The sequence below is a fragment of the Halictus rubicundus genome, chromosome 1, assembly GCF_050948215.1.
Source record: "Halictus rubicundus isolate RS-2024b chromosome 1, iyHalRubi1_principal, whole genome shotgun sequence".
Lineage (NCBI taxonomy): Eukaryota > Metazoa > Arthropoda > Insecta > Hymenoptera > Halictidae > Halictus > Halictus rubicundus.
The window spans coordinates 15,555,703-15,573,813 of NC_135149.1; positions in this window are offsets into that span (position 1 = coordinate 15,555,703).

Below are 18,111 nucleotides of genomic sequence, written 5' to 3' on the forward strand. Positions count from 1 at the left end.
GCGATTATCGATCGTTATTGTTAAACAAAGAAGGCTGTCGAGCATTCTAATGGACGCATTTATCGACGACACTGTCGAGTCTCGTACACGAAATTTTTGACTAGATCCGACGCAATTACGCTTTAAGTTTCACGTTTTACGTTTCACGTTTCGATTTCGTAACAGTTGCGAATGGATAAAGGTACGCGCGATGGACAGTACAGAGCACAGAGCGTTGCGACAAGCAGCAACACGATGCTTGAGCGACGGGTCAGTATTTTGTATTTTCTGTCCGGAAGAGACGAGTGACAATTAAGGACAGAAAAATCGAAATCCGTAATGATCCTTCCGCAGTCCTAAGGAGTAGACGTAATGTGCGTATATTTACTTTAGTACCCACCTGTTGCCGTAACCCAGTTTCTTACGTACACCGACTGGGAAGTTTTTCAACTTTCCAAGAATTCCTGAAATTCTGCGGATCTTTATGCCGTATGCGGGAAGGAACGGTCGATTAGAGCGAGCCGCGTAAATTCTATAGAATATCGCGATTACGATTACGATTACAGGTAAGGATTACGATATTGATAGCGTTCGTTAGGTGCAGGTGTACGCTTAAATCGATTAGTTCGTAGACGAACATTTCGAAGCCGATTGGTGGCGTGTAACGGTATCAAACGGTTGTTTACGTTCGTTGACACGGTGGGTTGAGAAACTGGGGAGATTTCGACGAGAAAACATTCTAGTTGCGGCAGATCGGTGTTGTGTCTATACGTGTAGGTGTGAATAGTCGAACGAGGATCGATTATAGGAGATAGACGAGACCGATCGGCGCGGTGCGGCGCGTGGACTGACTGGCAGAGTGTCAGACTCGTAGCGCGTAACGCGTACCGCGTACAGCGCGTAGGCAGACGGACAGACCTAACCCGGACCGACCGATCGACGGATAGCTAGATGGATAGATAGTGGTTAAAAGAGGAAGGAACAGAGGTATGGCGCGACGCGTCATTGCACGTGCACGCACATTGATACCGATATTTATGCCCGCCAGTTAATCATGTCAAAGTCGTTTGATTTGTCGTTGGCTTTTATGGAGGGGAATTAAAACGTTCATTTTGCCGCAGACACTCGGTAACAGTGTGCTCGTCCTGTTAGCGTTGTTGTTGCTGGCGCTGTCGTAATTGTTCTATGAATTATTTTCCGGACAACCCTTGCGCGACGTAACGAAACGGAAGGGAAAAGCTTTTTGGAAAATTACGTGTCTCGTTTACTTGGGAAAATTTGTATCCGCGACGCGTACACGCGTTTCGCATGCGTGTCACACGCGGCATCGAAACCGAGGAAGGAAAGTCACCATCCCTTAGTCCGACCGATTTCAGAGCGAGTTGCAAAGACGGAACGGGCACAGTGTACAGCGACAATGGATTAATACGCGCAGGTATTCGTACGCGTATACCTGACGCGTCTTCTAATCCGTCGTATTTCGCGGCGTAGTTTAGGTTACTCGTAATCATTATTTTCCGCTTTCGCAGGACCCACGTGCGTACACGTGTACGTAAACACATAATATTCCGATGTCGCGAGGTGCAACGGACGTACACACGTATGTACACATATATCTTGCGATGCCGAAAACGTCTTTGGAGAGGTCCGAGCAGCTTGGACGAGAGGCGAGGGCTGTATCGTGTATCTACGAGCCATATCGGCATCCGGTCGTGCGACCGTGCGGCAGGGCACCTGTAATGTACATCAACTTTTATCGTCTGCTATCCGTGGAAACTTCGTTGATTGTATTGCCGGACGATAACCGTATCCGTCGTTCTACAATTTTCGAAGCGCATGCGATTCGACCTATTTATAATCCGGCAAGCGGTATAATGCATAGTATGCGCGACCGTGTGTCGTCCACTCGAGCATATCATTTCAAAATGAACGGTTTACTCGAAGCTTCTGGGTACCCAGAAACGGTAAGGGAATTTTCGTAGGTATTTCAATTGCGGCACCGTTGCGATATGTTGTAATACAGTGCGACGATTGCACAACGAAAACGTGGTGGTGGTGGTGGTGGTGGCGGAGCTCGTAGGGACGAGTCGATGCTCCGCGGATCGACATTGGCAGCTGTCCATCGAGGTGGTTGGTCGGTGACGCGCGCGACCTCAGCCGAACTATAGAATAGAAATCGGAAAGACTCGAGTCGAAGAGGATTCGACGATTCGAAGAGGATAAGGACGGGAAGGTGGAAGATGGAAGGTGGAAGGTGGAAAAGGAGGAGGCATCAGCTAGGACCGCTTCTAGCGCGCTTCTATCACGTTGGGCGAACGGGCGGACAGTTTCGAGGCGATTTGTCTTTCATTTCGGGTTAATTTATTGCGCTCAAGCAGCTACCTTCCCCCCTCGTTCTCTCTCCCCACTGCTCGGGCTCGTCCTCGCCCCCTCCCTCTCCCTCTCCCTCACCCTCTCCATCTCCCTCGGCTTCCTCCTCTCGCTCTCTCTAGCTATCCTGCGGGTCTTGCTAGCCCTTACCTATTCCCTCTCCGTCTTCTCGGACCGTTTCTTATTCCCTTGCATTCTATCACCTAGTCCCTCTTTCTTTCTCCGTGTCTTCTCTCGTCTTTCTAGCGCTATTCTCGACTCTGCACCATTCAACCACGCCCCACCCAACTAATGTCCCACATAAAACTTGGTATCAGCGATCCTCAAACGGGGATTTACAATCCCTTCAAGCACCGCTGTCACGATAAATCCTCCAAGGCGACGTCGATATATCTTGCGCGCGAATACTTCTGTCCCTAATGGATACCCCTCGGTACATACAACGAACGTCGAAGCCGACACCAGTCTAGATCTTTCGCACGTACACATCCTTTCCAGTCGATTCGTCGTTCTAGCTGTCCTTTCCTTTGTTCGCCTTCCGCGATGCCTGCGCGTGTGCGTCACTCTCTGCGTGACCGTGTGCGTAACCTTGCGCGTACGGCGTTCTCGTCCCGTGTTCGAGCTTTCTTCGCACCTAGGCGCACCGAGTAAAGCGCAATACTTTTTTTCCCTTCTCTCATGCTCGATGGAAACACGGGGTACGATCGGTTTAACAATTGAACAGCTCAGGACAACAAACGGTCAGCTCGATCTCGACGTGACTGTAAAAGAACAAATATTCTTCGATATAATTCGGTGCAACAAACGGTCGTATCATCAGACGTTTGTTGCTCCGAATGATCAGAAAATCCAAGTGGGCAGTCATATCCAAATCGAGCTGATCTTATGCTACCCTGAGCTCTTCGATTTCAAAATGTTGCCCGATTATCGCTCACGCGGTCGCTCTGCAGGAGAACCAAACTTCCCGTCGATATTATCTAGTCCAGTTATTTTTTCCGGTGCTTCTTTACCCCGCTGTTTTATTCCCTTTCGCTCGTGTCCCCCGTTTTTGTTGTTCTCCGTTGCCACGGGAACGCTTAGCGGGCGGAGAGGACAAGAAACGGCGGTAAAGATCCGCGGAAAACGCATTATCCAGGTTATAACGCCATCCTATTAGGACACTCGTCGCCGACAGTTAATAAGAGTAAAAGCGCGCGTTCGCGCAATTAAGAGCAGTAATAAGCGCCTTAAAGCCAATAAGATGTTTCCTAATGGAACTAGCTAACAACACTGAGCCAATTATCTATGCGCGCGCATTAAAACGAACCCATGGGGTTCGCACATACGATAAACCTTAATACGTAAGTCGAACACGTTTACATCCAATCGTATCCTCCGTCTCGTTGAGATTCGGTACCGACGATTCGGCTTTTCTCGTTTCGTTCCGTTCCGTTCCGTTCGAAACGGCCCGCGTTCGTTCGTTCGTTTCGGTGCGATAATACGACGCGCAAAGAGGAATGCCCTCGACTCGACAACTTGTTCGATCTCGTTTTCGACGGGATACGCTACCGGCTACAATAATAACGTGTTTCGGGTATGTTGCGCGGAGTACGAGGGATGCGTTCGCCGCGGTTGCTGCCACGGTCTTTGCAGTAGATGGGGAAGAAATGGAACTGGATGCAGGCAGAGAGGCGAAGAGATGAAGACGGAGACGGAGACGGAGAGACAGCAAGACGGGAACGGAATAGAAGCGAGGGGAGCGAAAGGGGTAGAGACGAGGAAAGCCCAACGGCTTCTTGTCGGAGGCTTTCGGCATAAGTCCTCGTTATGATTCAACGCGCTTTAAGCCGGCATTCACGGACCACGAGCTTCGAGCTTCCCTCGACCCTTTGCCTCGCCTTTCTCTCTGCCTTGCTAATTCTCCCTTGCAAGTTACTTGTCCTTTTCGTATCTATATTTTCGAAACAAGCCGCCAAAGAAGTCGAACTTTCAACATCGAGTCGTCTGGAAGTTTTAACGCGCGTCGTACTCGATTTTGCGCGAATCCTGTTACGGAAATAGAACGATTCGACGTCGAATCGGTTACGAGCCATCCTATGGATTCCGATGGATTACAGCCGGTAATGTATAATGTATAATGTACAATGTATAATGTATAATGCATTATGTATAGTGTATAATGCACGATGCATCATGCGTATCGGAGGATCGTCCTTGCGATGGGTCCGCGTTAACCGTAACGATCATTAACTCGGTAATTGCACCTGTTTTCGCACGCGGTGTCATACGCGAGATAAAATACGCGCGTTCAGCAGGAGCGAAACAGCAAAGAAATATCTCAAAGAAGCGTCGTGCGTGCCACGCGTACGTTCAAAGGGCAAGGTACGCGTACAATTTTACCCGCGAAGGGACTACCGGTCGGTGATGGATGCAGTTGCGTTTAAAATCACAATCCCGATCCGAATTCCAGTTTCAGTTCCAGTTCCAGTTCCAGTTCAAGTCCTAGTCGCAATCGCAATCGTAACCCGCAATCGCAATCGCGATCGCGATCGCAATCGCAAACGCAATCGCAATCGCAATCGCATTTGCACTCGTAGTCGCAGTTGCAGCAGTTGCACGGTGCAAGCTGGACGGTGCAGCGGGAGAGAGCGAGCGAGTTGGCGTTGTTTTACCGTAAGGGGTTAATTGCATTGCCAATAACAGATAATGCAACAATCAATGATTTAAAGGAGGTGGGGTCGGGAACGAGGTCGGGGAAGGGGATGGAGACGGGGACGGGAACGGGGAGGGGGGCGGGGACAGGGACGGGCGCAAGCAGGGGGACAGTGACGACGACGGGGATGGGAACGGGGACTGGGACGGGGACGCAGACGTGGCAGAGGGTGGTTGGGAGAAGGACGAAGAGGAGGGGGGAGGGAATGGGAATGGGAATGGGAACGGGAACGGGAACGGCAACGCGGAAGGGGTTGGAGAACGGGACGTGGTCGAGAATGAGAATGAGAATGACGACGGGGGCGGTAGCCGGAGTAGATGAAGGTAGAAGCGCCGAAGAGCAGTATGTGGGATACGGATAACGAGTGAAGCGAAAAGACAACCGGCCGGAGGGAAATGGCGGGATATTGCAGCTACAAGGAGGGGAAGAGTATTCCACGCGACTTGTGCGTTCGGATCGGTGGTATCGGCAGCGAACCGAAGGATATCGTCAAGTTTCCGCGTTTGACCGATCGACCGACTAATCCGGTGCGTAATCTGTACACGTACGTCGCGGCGATGGGCGCGCGTCGCGTTCTATCCTGACCAATCGCGTGTCCGCTTTTCGATGAGTCGAACTCGGCGTTCAGCATCCGGTATTTCGTTGTACCGTCGACTTCCCTGTGATCAAAGTCGAAAGTCTTATCCGGAAGGACAAAAACTTTTCTCGGAACATCGTTTCGTGTGCCGATGATAAATACTAAATTAACGCGTAACCGAAAATTAGTTACGGACGAGATTGTTTGTTATCGCGAGACAAACGAAACGAGAATAACGAAGGAGACGAGATTGGCAAAGGATCGAAGCGCGAGGCCGAGCCGAAGCTTTCTCAGGGTAGAGAGCAAACCCATTACTTACTATAACTGCCGGCAACGGGGTAGGAGGCTGACCGAGGTAGGAGTTGCTGTCAAGCATCCATCATCGCGACTAATGGTTCCACTCTCCTGCCAATAACATCCGGGGGCGCACCTCCAACCGGCAACCCCCACGATTTAGTCGCTTTGTTCGATCTTATGTCCAGGTTTTCTTCGAGCGCGCGGTCCTCGTTTCAGAACGGAACGGGGGCGAAAGGTATGGAAGCGGGAACACGCGGGAACACGTGAACGAGATACCGCGGTGCGCTCTACGGGATTCGGGATTCGGGGTGCGCGGGTCTGGTACACTCGACGCTTAAACCGCCAAACGGAATTCATAGATCGTCAACGGGGAATTTTGATAATCGGTCCCGAATAGTTGCTCGCGGAGAGACGATTCGATTGCTGGTAAGCCGGACCGGTGGCACGGGACATGGGGCACGGGTTTCAAACTTCAGTGCTGTATGCGCGTACACGCGTGTAGTATAACAGCAACGCTTGGATAGTTATTGCTGAGCGATTTGATAGGTGGATAATGACGAGTAATGACACGCCGCTGTGGGAATCGAATCTATACTCTCCCGCTTTGTCCAGCTTTGCTCCCGATGCGATTGTTGTTGGTTTTGCCGCACGTTGTGCTCGATGTAACGCAGGGTTCGCAGTGTTCACTGCGTCTACGATGTCGGCGATGACCGCGGCACGGTATCCGTGAATTCCGCGGTGTTGGCGACGTTGGCGGCGTTGGCGGCGTTCGCGCGTCGCTTCCCGGCCGCTCGTTCCCTCTTTCTCTCGTTCTCGCGTGCGTGCGTGCTCTCTTTCCCTCGGTCCCTCGTATTTGTTCCTGCTCGCTTTCAACTTGAACCGTACCGTCCGCGGTGCGCTACCAACCCACGCACCCTCTGCCATCCACCCTCGCTTGTGTCGCGCACGGGGTTGCGGATGTGGATACGAGATTGCGTCATGCATATGCAGCTGCATTTGGCATCAGACTATGCCCGTCCGTCCAATCACTGCCGTGAAACTTGATTGTCGCCGATTAGCCCCCGTCGATCGACCTAATAAAACTGCGAATATTTCCTAACGCTTCGGTCATGCACGCAACCTTCTTTCCACATTCGGATCTCGACTTTGCGTTTTTCAAGAATCTAAATATGTATTGACTCTCCGCGCGCTCGCCTAAACCCAAACGATTAAACGGGTATGCGACCCGACGCATCAACCTGACTCTGTGTTCCTCTCGTCCGAAGACGCGCCGTCGATAAAAAGGCGAACGAGACACGGTAAAATCGCGAATCCTTCACGACTGCTCGATACCGTACGGATGTGGCGCGAGGATTCAGAGGCGGTTGTTATCGGTTTGCGAACGGAAGAAAGCAGTACCTGTTGCATACGTCAGTGATTCTTTTTCGCAAAGCGAAAAACTCACTCGCGAACGGCGAAATCTTACGTTATTCGATGAAAACTGACTTCCTTCCTTGATACGAATCCATAATTCGTTTCGAATCGGTTCGACACGATCCGATCCGATTCGATTCGATTTCGAGACGCGAAAACGAGTAACGAGCAGACAGACGTTTCGTTGGAAGGACCTCACTGCAGGAGTATCGTTCCGCATGAAGAAAAAAAAGGCACATAGAATCGAAAAACGGTTGTACCGTAGATAGAACAATGTATCGCGTACTATGTATTGTCGTTCGCACGGAAAATGATATCGGCGCGCGTGGTTGTTAGCGAACGATGTCGCGCGGTAAGGTGGACCCAGGAATATTGGTGGTGCGCGCCGTCGAAGCACCGGTTATCTTGGCAATTAATATGATTGAGGAGACATCTCTCACGTCTCCGTAATATCCAGCAATGGCCCAAGTTCTGATTGCTTTCCCCGTTCCACCTACGCTTTGCTTCGCTATCTCGAATACCATAACCCTAGCGGGTTTCCTGGCTCCTTGCACGATGTACCGAGTTAACGAAACCGAGTTACGACGTCTTACACCTCGCACCGCGATCGCGGTTCTACCGCGTGTCAACTGAATTTTCACCTTTCGCCGCGGTTTTTCTCCGCGAAACGATCGGCGCGCAACATTGGCGACACGACGGAAACTTTTCGAAACCGAAGCCCGAACTACCGAAAGGAATATCGCGAACGATTCGCGGCCAAATAGAACTCGAGGAAGTAGGAGGACGAGAAAGGAAGAAGGAAGAAGGAGAGGCTGAGGTGGAGGCTAAAGATGCGGAGAGCCGCGAGATATACATACCGTGGTAGGACGTGGAAGAGCTCGCGAGGGTTGCGAGCGAACATCACGGTGAAAACGGTACGTGACAAACCGGTACCGGTTCTTATCTGCCGATCCCGTTTTCCGTCCCCACGATGCCACCGATGCTGCGGCGTAACCATGATAATTCGAACATTCCACCCTTGCTCGACGTTTGCCAGGCAACCTTAAACTCCCCTTTCTTCTTTTCTCTCTGTCGCGGAAGCAGCGGCGATGGCAGCGGTAGCATCGGCGATATTGCCAGCAGGAGTAACGGTGCTGCGCGCCGGTGGTGGCGACGCTGGCAACGAGCAACGAGCAACGAGCAACGAGCAACGGCACCTTTGTCTCCTCCTCCGTTAGCCAGGCGCTAGGTGTACCGAGCCCAGCCTCCGGCTGGCGTCGGTTTCTCTACCTTATAACCGGTATGTGACGTTATAATCGCGATCGTGCGGCTACCTACCCTCGCCTCGATCATCCCTCTTGCTTGCACCCAGCGTCCCCGACACCGCGACACCTCCGTCTACCGTTTCGCCTCTCTGTTTTCCGCGGTCGTGCCCTCGTACTCGCACCAACGCGCGCGATCACATCCACATCCACACCCACATCTACATCCGCGCACACCATATCCACGACCACGAAGGGGACGGAGCGAAAGGAAGAGACGTAGAACGTGCTCGTCTGTACCCTTAGCTCAAAACCGTAACCGCCCCTTATGAACGAGTACGCTTTCGCGACCGTGTTCGTATGCAAGTATCGCAGCTCCAGACTATGTCACGATCACCTCGTAAACTCGCCAGCTTGGAATCAAACGCCTCACCCTTGGAACGCTTCGATCGTGGCGTTGCATCGCGAACGTAGCCAGAAACTCGACAGCTTCTTTACGTAATATTTAATCTCACGTTAATACGGAAGAATACGAGAGAAGCGTTTCGATAGCAACCCTCGTCCATACGTTTCGACTTCAAGGCTGAACTGCCACGAGCATTCGTCCGACGTAAGAAAAAGAAACGTTCTCTTCTTTATGCCCCTCTAGACGTTGAACACCCCTACAGAACGAACGCGATGTGTACTCTATACATCCGTACGTACACATTCCTCTCTTTGATTAACCTCGGGAAAAACGAGGGAAATCAAAGACGCGACGATCCTTTGTACCGTACTTTGTGCCATCGAACGAAGAAACGAACGAACGAAGGCGAACGGGCGAAGGAAGGACGTTAAGAATTCCTCCATTCTTTTATTCGGTACCTCGGATTGGAGTTTTCGCCGCGGGTGTACCGGATGAAACCAGCGGGAGAAAGAAGTCTACCCGTCGACGCGATTCTCGAAGAGTTCTCGCGAGCGATCAGACATCGTACAGGCGGTGCCGTTTTCATCGAATAGGACAAAAAAAGAAGAAAAAATTGCGTTTCCAACCCCATAATTAGGAAGGATAGATGAAGGCAAAGAGTGGCACGAGACACGATCGACACGAACGAATCGGTTGTGAACGCTGCTTGCTTCGGTGGTGCTAGCGAAGCCAGCTCGTCGAGTGTATAAAACGATAAATAGCCGCGTCACGAGCGCGATAGAGAAAAAGGAGAAAGACGGGAAGTTTGTGTTGGCGACAGAACGAGAGAACGAGAGAACGAGAAAACGAGAGAACGGGAGAACGAGGTACACAGAGAGATAGAGAGATAGAGGGAACGAGAGAACGAGAGAACGAACACATGTCTGTGTCACCGTCGTCTCTCCTCCCTGAATCCTAGAATTTATGTCGGTCAGTGAATCACGTCAAAATTTGATTTGTCGATGGCTTTTATAGCGGCAAGTTATTGCGCGCGCGTTAGGTACAAATTCGGTATGGTATACGTCGACGATGTTTCAAACATTCCCACTTTGTCGGTGATGTTGCGTTTCCAAGGAAGAGGATCGCGAATCACGAAATGCTTTCCTGCCGATCGATTAACTCGAACTCGCGCTGTCGGACCAAATCTTTGGACGTACGATCGTCTCGTTGTTCGTTGTTCGTAGTTCGATGCGAGCACGATTCGGAGGTGTCGAGCAAAATCCTTCCGGACGGTCGTCCTCCGCGCGCAAGTGACGGCGCTGCGCCGCGCCGCGTGCCGTTGCGCGGTGGGACAAGCTCGGCCGCCTGGGCTGGATGATCGGTTCGTCCAAAGAACCAAATTTTCGGTACGCGAACGTATATTTACCTGGAAAGTACGAACGGATTTTCGAAACGTTGCCGCGACTGCAGTCAGGCGGCACCGACGGGAGATACGCATATATCAAGCGAGCACAACGAATATATCATTCATAATTTGTTCGGAACGGTTGATTTGTAGCCCGCGACGTGTGGCGTCGAGCTGTCCCCCCATACGCGTTCTCTCTCTCTCTCTCTCTCTCTCTCTCTCTCTCTCTCTCTCTCTGCCTATCTCTCGTTCTCTCGCTCTCGCCCTCGCCCTCCCTACCCCTTCGTTTTCCCGTTCCCTCGTCGACAAAACTATTCTCTCCTGATCTCGCTCTCTCCCCCTACCAATCTCCAACCCCCACTCACCCTTCGGTGCTCTCTCTTTGTCTGTCTTTGTGAGCTATTCGTTCGCGTACGCGTACATTTCCTCTTCGCCACTCTACGCTCTCTTCCTCTCGCGGATTTTGAATACACCGCTTTCGGGGTTTCTCTGTCTGTGACGCACTCTCGGTGCCGCCAAACTCCTCTCCCCCACACGTTTTGATATATCCACGTCGGGTCACGTCACGCGGCATTCTATCCCCTCTGAGTGTAGATTGAAATTAATACCCAATAATGCTTGTAAATCATTAGGGAAATGCACGAGCCGTGTTAAAACCGCGCGCTTCCATCCATGGCTGACGGTGGACGTTCTATATTTATTCAACGTTGGTTTCCTCGCCCGAGAGAGTTCGCGCAACGAAAGTACACGGACTCGCGTCCGCGTTCACGCCCGCCGTGGTTGACGGTCCAGTGTTCGACGGAAAATAGCCGTCGACCGAAGATGATACGAGGGAATAGGGGATTATACATAGTTAATCCGGTGTTCCGTAGTAGTAAGACCGTGAGGCTGGTTTGGCTGGTTAAGCGCGAGTCAGCGGAGAGGGCGAGCGAGCGAGAACGCGAACACGAACGCCGCGATCTTCGGCTGCGAGTAGGTATATTAGACCCGGTACTGCAGAAGCGATACCAAGCCAATGGGCAAACACGAGTAAATCAAGATTGTCGGTGATTTGTAGCGGTCTGAACGTCTCTGCGAATTCGGGTTCTAAGTTTCGTCGATCTTCGTTGCGGTTGTTTCGTACCGAGGTTAAAGGCGACGTTATTCCGGCTTGGTCGAAAGCGGGAAAAATATCTGTGCGCGAACAGCGCGATTCTTTCGCTCTCGAGTCCAGAGTTTCGAGCCTAAAGCCTAGACCCTAGACTATCGTCGAAAATCGTAGCTCGCGATGCGACCAATCGTTGTTCGTACCAAATATCGGCGACAGATTCGGAAGCGATCTCGGCGACCGTGTTTTCTTGCGGATCCAAATGCAAAGACTAAAAGTTCGACCAGGAGACGCGCGTACATGCAACAGGTGGCCTATAAAGCGTGGACGTCCGTTTATCAAGAACGAACAAGTGCATTCGCATTGACTGATGGATGTTCGGGTTCATTGTCACAGGTAATGGTGACACGTGGTTCGTACGTACCGACTTTAAATAGGAACAACGACGCGTGTCGGATTTCTCTCGACTCGACTCGACCCGCTATAGAAAATATATTTCACACCTCGAAATCTATATGTACGCGTTTCGGATGTATATCGGCATCGCGCGTACACTTTAAACTCGAAACAGCTGATTCTCTTTGGAGATTCCGATTATCCGTCGAATGAGCTAGCTCCATTCGTCTCGACCCGTCGCTTGACGCGCGCGCATCGGTATTCGTGCCTAAACGAATCGATCAGCCGTCGTCTTTGGCAGGATCCTGCCTCCGCACACGAAAGTCGATGTTTCTACGATCGTTTCGTTTCGACGCGAAGTTGCAAGGCAAGAGGACGATAAGACAGGGTAGAGCGACGACCGTGCGACGCATCGATGGCCAGAGTAAAACTACGGCACGCAAAGGTACCTTAAGTTACGAAACGTTACATTCCGGCGAATTTACAGACGAGGTGGGACCATCGAGGCTCTGCATCATAGTTCCGCGTCTGGCTTGTCCCACGGCGATAGTAAAAACTTTTACGCTCCTTATAATTATGGGTAATTCGCGGTAATTAACGAGGCTGCTCAGAGTCACGCTGGCAATTTTCTGAGTAATATTTCTACAACGATAATATCGCGTTTTCCTACGCCACCGGTTTCCTCGGTAAAAGAACCTGCTTCGAGAATCTACGTTCTGGGTCTTGCGAATCCACGTTGCTTCATGTTGATCTTTCGTCGCTTCGCTGACAATGTTGAAATCCGTTTAGGCTGTATTGTGAAAATTAGGTGACGCTGGTAGAACGCGATACGCGATTATTCCAGATTCTACGTATTCGAAGAAATCCTCTCGACATTCTCGGACGTATTAGGGGGACTCGTAAGTAATCAATTATTTTGAAATCTAAAAAAAACTTTGTAGTAAATTCAAGTTTTTATTTCCATCATTATCAAGGACAGTTTGCCATCTTTCCTGGAAATTGTCAATCCCCCTCTTATAGAAATCCAGGGTTCGTGAAGCAACATATGACTCAAGGTGCCTCCTTGCATCTTCTACAGAATGTTTTATTTCTTAAATAATGCTGCAGAGATCTGAAAAGATCAGAGGGAGCAATATCCGGTGAGTACGGGGGTGCGGTCAAACTTCACATTGCAATTCTTTGATTTTTTCCTGAGTGAGTTTCACTGGGGCCGGGCATTGTCAATTTGCAGTATTACACCTTTTCCGTGGACTAAAGATGCCCACTATTTCAATAGTTCTGAACACAGCCGTTGTAATTGCTCTGACAATACAACTCAGCAGTAACTGTTTCTCCAGGTTTCAACAACTCAAAGTGAATTATGCCACGACAGTCCCATCAAATGCACAGTAACACCTTTCTAAGTGATAAGCTAGGTTTAGGGGTTGATGTTGCGGTTTAATTTGCAGAAAGCTTTGCTTGGAACGCTTTATGTTACCACAAAAAATCCATTTTTCATCTCCGGTAACGATTCTGCTAAGAAATGGATCTCTACGAAATCTGGATAGCAATGAAGTGCAAATTGATCGACGAATATTCTCGTTGGTCTCAGGTAATTGATGTGGTACCCATATTCCTATATGCCTTTTCTATTTCGTGTAGGTGCCCTTGTATAGTTGACCATGTGGACCCAAGGCTTCTCGATAATTCTTGTATACTTAATTTTGGATCAGCTTCCACTAGAGATTTTAAGGGTGTCATTGTCAAATTCAACTGGTAGTCCACTTCGAGGCCTGTCAGATAGATCATAATCACCAGCAGCAAACCTTCTGAACCAACGTTGACACTTGTTGACCATCAATACATCTCCATAAACATCGCAAATTTTCTTTGTTGTCACCGTTGCATTAAATCCCACATGAAAATGAAAAAGTACGCAATGACGAATATGATCCTCGGAAGGTACGGACGCCACCATTTTATTACAGGGTTGTAAAAAGAAATTATACTTTTTAGAATATTTGGAACACAGGCTGCTTTACCGAAAACTGTAAAAGAATACGTGTCTCCTCATCAACGATCGGTACAGAACTAAAGGCAAAACAAATTCTTTGCAAATAATTGATTACTTATGGGTACGAACGCGAGATAAGCACGGCAGATTTGCCAAGGATTCCGGGCAAACTCTGTGGATGCGCGAACGACAAACTGCAAGGATCTGTTCGTTGAATTGATTTTACCGGTTCCGCTGGAAATGACGTTCCGTAACGAGACATAAATTCGAAAGACCATGGTAAACAGAATCGTATATAATGCGAGGCCGATGGTGTTTCCACGGCTACCGGCTCTATTCGAGTATCCAGCTTCGAAGACGCATCGGAAATACGAATGTAAGCGATAACTATCGTCGCGGGGAATTGTGTAGCTAAAAAGACGCGGTAGTTTACCGAGTGTTTAGCTTGGAAAATGAATGTCGCGTATTCTCTGGTCTAGCCGGAAATGCGTTCGTGTTGGTGTCGGTGTCGGTGTCGGGTCGAAACGAACCGCGTTACCTTTATCTGTTTTCGCCGTTTGCGATCGCGTCTCATCTTGGTTCGATCGCGTAATAAACGCACGTGCTGAGCTGAATTCAGTTCTCGGGGGATCCGCTCTCTCTCTCTCTCTCTCTCTCTCTCTCTCTCTCTCTCTCTCTCTCTCCCTTGGTCGCTTTTGGTACCGCCACGCTCGCGTTCGTGCTCATACGTGCACGAATAAATACAGACGCTGAAGAGAACAGGTAGAGGAGTTCGAGCGCAGACACGTGCGTACAAATACGGTGGGAGCGAGAGGGAGCGAAGGAGAGAGGGAGACCCGGTGTATCCTGGTATACTCGTATACTTGTATACTCGTTGGTGTGCGGAGGAGAGTTTACGTAGGGATGGAGCGGTGGTTGAGTCGAGTGTAGGGACCACCACCCAGCCGTTGAGCTGGGTGGAAGCGTGGCTTGCGGGGGTGGCTGCCGGCAGTGTCGGCAGTGTCGGTGCTGCCGGTGCTGCCGGTGCTGCTCGGTATAAGCCAGTGCGCGTCAATAACCGTCCATCAGATGTAATAGCTCCCCGAGACACATCGGTTGCATTTAAATGGCTGCTTAGCCGACTCTGTCTCGACGCCGACGTGGATCTATGGAATTCCATCAAGCTCTACGGGATCCCTTATCGTCCTAGCCGGGTCGTCGCGTCTCGGTCCAAGCGTTCCCGGACTCGCGTTATTTTCTTTGCCGTCTTCCAATGGAGTGCGCTTTCGCGGTTACCTCCTCTCCCCGAGGAGATGGCAACCGGCAACTCGAATTTCAGAACTTGGATCGTCCCTTTCCGCGAGATTCTCCGTCGAGTCGGGACGAAACGGTTCGGCCTTGGAAATTAGGCCAGCTTATTTAAAAACGCCGGGGCGCTTCGATCTCGGAATCTGATGGTTTCGTTCGATCGTTTCTCGGAAACGTGTAAACGGTGACAGAGCGCGGTACCGTGAAAAACGTAACAAGGAACGATTACCGAGTCTCGCCTCGGCCGTCTCGCCCCGACCGGAATAGTCACGAAGTAAAACGGGAGAGGAGTCGGGCTAACAACCCACGACACGGTCGAAATCCGCTGACTGGAAGATTTTCCGATTGCCTCCATCGACGAACCTACGTGCTCGTCACAACACGGTTCGTTCCAACCGAACCGATCCCCGTTCTATCCTCCGCCTCTGCAAGTTCTTCTCCGCGCTAGTGTTGTCCGTACTCGTATTTTCCTTGTGTAACCGTCGTTTCGACGTTCGAATCCGTTTCCACGATCGTGCAGGAAAGTCTGCGAAATCGAAACGGAAACGCGATCGAAACGGTATAACGCGTTGTTCCCGCGACGCGATGGACGGGAATAGAGGAGAGGGCCGATTCGATCGTTTCGGTACCGCGGGGCTATGCTCGTCCTTCTTTTTCCGAGGTAGGTGTAGCCCCCCCCCCCTTCTGGTCGGTTCCTCTCAGGCGGTGACTTAATCCCTCGCGGGCGTCGAGGCTGCGGGGGTTAGGCGTGCTCGTTTTGCCCGCGGGATTGCCGTAGAGCCGTAGAGCCGTAGAGCCGTAGAGCATAGAGCGTACAGTAGACGGTAGACAGAGGTGGCAGCTACGGTGGCGATAGCGGCGAGGGGGTATGAGGAGTGCGGGGGGTGCAAGGGGCGCCAGGAACGAGAGGGACCAGTGGGACCAGAGGGACGAGAGGGACGAGAGGAACGAGAGGGACGCGAGGGGGCAGTTACAGGCAAAAGGATCTGCATGGCGGCTCTACCGCGTCGCAAATCACTTAAACTGCGGCTGGTGGAGCTACGCGAGGGCAAGCTCGACTCTCGGGAGGGAGGGGTGTTGGATAGTCGAGGGTGCGGAGGAAGAGGACGGGGGGGGGGGGAGGGGTGAGTGCTGGATGGAGGACGGAGGTAGAGGATGGAGGAAGTGTACGAGGAACAGGGGCAAGAGGAGAAGAAGGCGGAGGTGGAGGGTGATTATAAGACCGCTCGGGGTTGCTGGCTAGCGAGGTAGTACCATCCGTTATGACTATAAATCTAAGATAACAATAACGTCCCCCTCACCTCTGAACAGTGTTCTCTCTCGCTCTCTCTTTGTGTGTGTGTGTGTCTGTGTGTGTACCCGCGTTTCCCTCAGATTTCCCTGTGTGTACGTTCGCTCCGTTTCTCTCTCTCTTCTTTCCTATCCAACGATTCTCCGGCTTTTGCGTTTGGTCCTTCCGATTCGTAGATTTCTTTCTTTTCCGGGTGTTGTCCGTCTGACCAGCGCATCGGTCGTCTCGATCGGCGAGCAGTTAAACGGCACGCCACACCGTTCTCAACGAAATAGCAAAGATTTCGGAAAGCGCGATGAACTTGCCGGTCGAATAAGTACCAATTTGTATTGTATCGGATCGCATCGCGTTGTTTTGTATACATATATGCATACGTTAGGCTGAACGGAACGAAATTCTGTAGAGGACGGTTGGGCGAGGGTGGACGGGAGGGGGTAGGGTAGCTAGCAAGCGCGCGTGTATGTTTTCGTCCACGTTAAGCTCTTCGAAATTGATGCACACAGGCCGCTCGACGCGCATTTGTGCAGCGCACCTGTGAATTTATCGATATTAGCTGGAACGGCCGATACAGCTGGCGCAAACCAAATGGAACCGAATCCTGACCATTATTCCGGAACGCGTTCGAAGGAAAAGGGAGAGACGCGAACGAACGCGACGCGACGCGACGCGACGTCGAAAGACACGCGTGTCCAAACTGCTGGTGTTGCCGGCGGCGCTTCGTTGGTCGTCGGTTTCTTATTAGATACGCCGGCTTAGGTGCAGCGATCGTTTCAACTGGTACATGTCCCCCGTGTCGCTTGCTCGCCTATTCGCCGTTAGAGCGTTGGTAGGCGCAACGAGATAACGGTTTGGCTTTAACGTTTCTACCAGCTACGCTTTTAATTGGGCTTAATGCCGTAAACAGCGAGCGCGTTAATGAAAAGTACCTCGACGCGGCATTACTATTCGGTACATTAAGTCGCAAAATGAAATTCACAATCGATGACCACGCTGGACCGTCGGCGAAAGAGTAATAATGCATCGCGATAAATATGTATACCAGTTTATCGTAATAATGAGTTCACCGTTTCCTGGGTTGGACGGAGAGGAACACGGAAACACAGAAACACAGAGAATGACGGAAGCAGACCGTAGCCGTAGCGTCCGCGGCTCACCATCCGAGTTTCCGAGTTTCCGAGTTTCCGAGTCGGGAGCAAGAAGGACGGTCAACGGTTGCGTTTCGCTTTCGCATTCGCGTTCGCGCTCACGCTCGCCGGTACGGGGAAATAGGCTGTTGCTGTTGTTGGGCGAGAGACGCGCGTGCAGGAGAGTGGCGGCATCGGCGGGCCAGCGGGCAACGAGCAACGAGCACCGAGCAACGAGCAACGAGCAACGAGCAACGTGCAACCGGCCGGCCTCGTTGGCACGACGGAGGCGGCAGGGGTGGTGACCAAAGTTCGTTATTTTATTGGAAATTTTGGCGAGTCCCCGGTTGAATTTTGTGAATCGCGACTGTTCGATTGCTTTCAAAGGTAAATTAATATCGCGCCATGAACACGTGCCCATCCGATGCACTGATGAGCTTAATGAGAACGGAAGTAAAGAGCCGTGGATAAATGCTACTTTGATCAGCAACTAATTGGACTCCCGGGCAAAACACTAATTGTCGATGAGCTCAAAAGCTAGGTATAAACCTTGATTCGTCGAATTGATTTTAGT